We start from the raw sequence: 4,998 nt of genomic DNA on the forward strand, positions 1-4,998 counted from the left end.
AAAAAAATGTAAAAAAAAAAAATACGATTTCTTAGAAAAAAGTCTTAATCTATGAAATAAATATTAACTTTGGTTATCTCAAGACATTAATAATAAAGATGATACTTTTGGCTCTCTGTATTTTATACATTTGTTTGTATAATGGCACTTCATATTCTTCTAAACATGTGCTAACATTTGCTTCTAGATTTATCCTATCATTAGTAATTAATCCAATTATATGAGTGTCATTTTAAAAATAATAAATTTAGAAAACCTATAAAATTATTAAAACTGTCTCTAAATTCATGTAACTGAATTATTTAATAGTTATTAAAGTGTCCACTTTTGTGTCAACATTGTAGTGTAAATGTAACTTAAATCGGATGTTTACAATGAATTAAGATGAATTTTCAAGTTATTATATCATCAAATGAAAATCTAAAGTCACTGATGATCTTAAACTGATCCAATGTCTAGAAAATAGGATTTAAACTGCAGTCCAAAAAGAAAATACATATAATATCTATTAATCCACTCTCCCTCTTGAATTCAGTGCTGTAAACATTTTTCTCAAGTCAGTGGAGAGGATAACGGCTTTATGAAAGATCAACTCTCAGTGGAGAAATATTTAAGACACCATGTTACCTGGTTTGCCTCAAGTTATCAACCCCCATAAGTTGCAAGAAACTAATCAGAAAAGTCTAAAAAGCATTAGTTTCAAGCATGTGAAGTAATTTTTAAAATCTAAAAAAAATGTGAAACCTCTAATATTTCTTGTTAATGTAGGCATTAATGAGACAGTGGAGAATACATGTTTGGATATAAAGAGAGAAAATAATTAATATAGAGTTTGCTTTTGTTTTTGTGATTTCAACATTTCTACATGAAACTTCCTTGAAAATTGTGAATGGTCAGTTCTGTGGCCTGATTGCAAAAAAAATCAGATCATCATGTAATTTTATAAGTTTGTTTTTAGAGGATAAAGTGATGGTCTCATATAAATTCTCAGAGTGTTTCCTGTTAGCTTAGAGAAGATGGAATCGAATGTAAACTGCCCTTAAAAAAAAAAAAAAAGTTCAATACAGTTGTTTTTTTTTTTTTTTTACTGCTTCTAAGGAATTACTAATCTATCTCAAAATCACTCATTTTATTCTACATTAATTATAGAAGATAAACATTTCCAAAATATCTCAGGCATTTGGTCAGTAGAACGAAATAAATAGTTGTAGAAGTGCCATTATTTTAGCAAAACTGCAGACAGCTATGAGTTTAAAGACATGAGTTTTAAGAATAGTTCTGCAATCGAATAGCTGCTCCACTTGGTTAAGTCAGTTACTCAATATTTTCACCAGATTTCTCTGAAGGAAAATTACTGATTTAATATCATATTATTGAGATATTATATTCATCAGTGTTTCATTAAAAAACACAAATGTACACATGTGAGATTTCTAGATTAGATTTGTGCGTGCATGCCAGTACTTTGTAAGCTTCCTTGATATTTTGGTTGGACACTTTGCTGAAAGACAATTTACCGTCATAATATTTGGGAGATAGATTCTGATGGCTGCATTGAAAAATGAAAACCTTGAGAGATGAGTATTTATCTTGTAATATGTGTTTTTTCTGTAGTGAAGAATGAGTTAAAATTTGATATTAGCTAGCAAAGCAGCATCTAGAATAATTTAAAATGTATCACCCCCAAGATACTCTTTGGGAGATCTAGTTGCTACACAATGAAAACAAGTCAGTGGGTTACAATAAGATAGCTTTGTTTTGTCTGTATTTGGTAGACTCTGTATTTTATGTTTTCTGTAAATATGCATAAACGCAATAATTTCAGAATTTTATTTTGTTTTGTTTTACAGACAGAAGACATGATATTTTTCCATGTACACTTAAAGGGAAAGAATAACTTATTTGTGTTATCTGTCAGTAAGAACCACACTTAAAATTTTAAGGACAAAGTTACGTGTCGCTAATTGTGTGACTCCCTGCTAGCTAATATAACTTCCCCAGTGGGATAAATAACTATTGAGCTAAGGAGAAGAAAAGCATAAACTTTACAGTACAATTGCATTATTCAAAAGATGTCATAGTCATAAAAATATTTTTAAAATTAGTTGTTGAATAAGCATCCCATGTAATAATGCATAGAGTAGAGCATGTGTCTCTGTAAAGATATTGCAAAATACTTAATTATCCAGAATTATACACAGAAATGTGTTCGCTATTAAAAATATAACTCTAATAGAGCATGTAACTTATGCTGACCTTGTTGGCGTATAGATCAATCACACCATGCTGTGAATTTGCTGAGGTGCAGGGCTCAGTTTTAACTATTTTTTTATATCCCAAGCAGTGGACACTATACCTGATACATAATTGAGCTACTATTGTGTTTCAGGCTCTTTTAGGTATTAAGAAGATGAAGGTAAGCATAAAAGACAAGACTAGTACCAGTTCACTCTTGTAGATTGCAATCTAGTCAAGGAAATATACAATTAAGCATTCAAACAAAGGTAACCTATGGTCATGACCAATGTTACCACAGTCAACTTTTTTTTTTTGTAATAGAGGAATTTAACCTGATTATTAAGGTAAGTAAAACTTTTCTGTGGTAGTAATGATTGACATGAAATCTGAAGGGTACTAGGGGAAAGAAGACATTTCAAGCAAAAGGGACAACTTGTTCCTTTCTTCTTGTGTCAGGAAGAGTTTGTATGGCACAAGAGATTTAAAGAAGTCATATTTGATTACAAAGTGGACACTAAAAAACGATCTAGACTTTAAGCATCCAACCATTTCAATGTAAAGCAATTCCTAAAGGAATTTGAAAATTCAATTACCAAAAATATTCTTCAAAGTTGTCCTCCTCTTCTTTTGGGAAATAGTCTAATATTTCTAACACAGTGGTTCTCAATATGTGATCCTCAGATCAGTAGCATTAGCATCACTTTGAGCTCTTTAGAAGTGCAAAATCTCAGGCACAATCTCAAATCCATGGAACCAAAAATTCTGGGGGGAGGGACAAAGCAAGCTGATTTTCAACAACCCTCCATATTGATGCATGTTAAAGTATGAGAATAATTAACAATCACTGATCTAGGTTATTTTGACTGGAAAGAGGTTGATGTATCTAGATATATACCCCCTATTATGAAGGATCATAAATTACAGAAGGTCATAAATTATTGATGGACAGAAACTGACTCCTGGCTGGGAAAAGTAAGGAAGAGCGTAAGGATAGATAATCTTGCATGGGATGAAATTAAAATTACTTTCCAGAGAAGAGTCAAACCTAGAGAGAAATGCAAAAGCAAAACAATATAATTCACATATTTTTCACAGAATTCAGGTATACAAACTCCTGGGGAATGTTTAAAAATACAAATGTCTAGACTTCACCAGCATTCTTCCCTCCAGAGTTTATTTTGTAAAAATTTCCAAGGTTGAGAAATTTAGCTTTAGTATGACTAATCCTGCAATACATATGCCTATCCACGTGATGGCAGCAGTGTACCAGAATCCAATGATACCCAGGGAGGAAGAAATTTGATTTTTTTTTTTTTTTTTTCATTTAGATAACTCTGATGTTTATCTGATTTGGGATTACTGCTTATTCTTACATTTTGGTAATTGGCAATTGAAAAAAATTAGAAATTTCAGTACTTCATTTTCAGGATTATTTTTATTTCTCCAAAGCAGTTCTTATCGAAACAGCTATACTGTCAGTAACTGAACATCTCCAAAACAGTTATTACTGAAACAGCTATACCGATAGTAAAAGGACAATTTATGACTAAAATATAATAAACTAGTGATTAGAAACACCAATAAAACTATTTTTTCTTATTTTTTCCCCAATATACTACTATAGCCTTTTTTTGCCATTCTGGACTCTGTTAATACACTTTTAGGTATGGTATTATTGTCAGATTTGCAATAAAAATCATCTACAGTCTACATTTTGATCTGAATCCATTGATCTCTTTAATTTTAAAAGCAGAATGGAATTTTCTATAGTTGCTACCATCTTTTGAGTCAAATGCCTACAGGATATGGATGTGTGCTCCAGCAAAACAGTTTTTGGCACAAGCTTGTGGCATCTCACTCTATATATTACCTTATGGATAAATATATGTAGCAACAAGTATGAAACCCATGGAGAGAGGGTCTGATGATCTTTGGGTAATGTAATTAAGCTACACAGCTTTTCCCCAGGCTATGATTATTTAATTACTTTACATTGTTAGTGATTCCATTTGAAGGTGATTTTTTTCATCCTCTTATAGATACAAAATAATAATTGATGAAAAGAAATACATAATGTTCTGGTATGGAGAGGAAATGGTGGTTATGAAATTAGCTAGCCCTAAAATTTTCCCCCTTCGGTGACAAGCGAGTCACTGAAAACAAAGAAGTTCAAACTGCTACCTCTGTGTGCCAGAGAAGGCTTTGATCAATGTTTTACAATGTGTCATTATCAGGGAACACATTCTTCACAGTAGGTAATTAGCAGGTGATAATGAGAATCAAGACCAATATTTCACATAGGCCCCTAAAAGCTATACTTCCACAGGAAGAAAGAGCTGAGAAATTGAGTTACAAAAATGGTTTTCTGCATAGGAAATAGAAAAGTAAGTTCTTTTTTAAAATCAGAAAGCTGGACAAATGTTAGGAAATCAGAATCTGCGAGCAATTGATAACACTATTGATCATGAACTGTGGATTAGCTATTGCAAGTGGGTGTGTTGGTTGAGCTAATTTTTTTTTTATGTTTATTTTTGAGACAAAGAGAAACAGAGCATCAGTGGAGGAGGGGCAGAGATAGAGGGAGACACAGAATGTGAAACAGGCTCCAGACTCCAAGCTGTCAGCACAGAGCCCAACACTGGGCTTGAACCCACAAACCGTGAGTCATGACCTGAGCTGAAGTTGGACATTTAACCAACTGAGCCACCCAGGTGACGCAGTTGAGTTAATTTTTAAAGTAACATGGACTCTTGTTACATA

Source organism: Prionailurus bengalensis, chromosome B4 (genome assembly GCF_016509475.1).
Source record: "Prionailurus bengalensis isolate Pbe53 chromosome B4, Fcat_Pben_1.1_paternal_pri, whole genome shotgun sequence".
In the NCBI taxonomy this organism is placed as follows: Eukaryota; Metazoa; Chordata; class Mammalia; order Carnivora; family Felidae; genus Prionailurus; species Prionailurus bengalensis.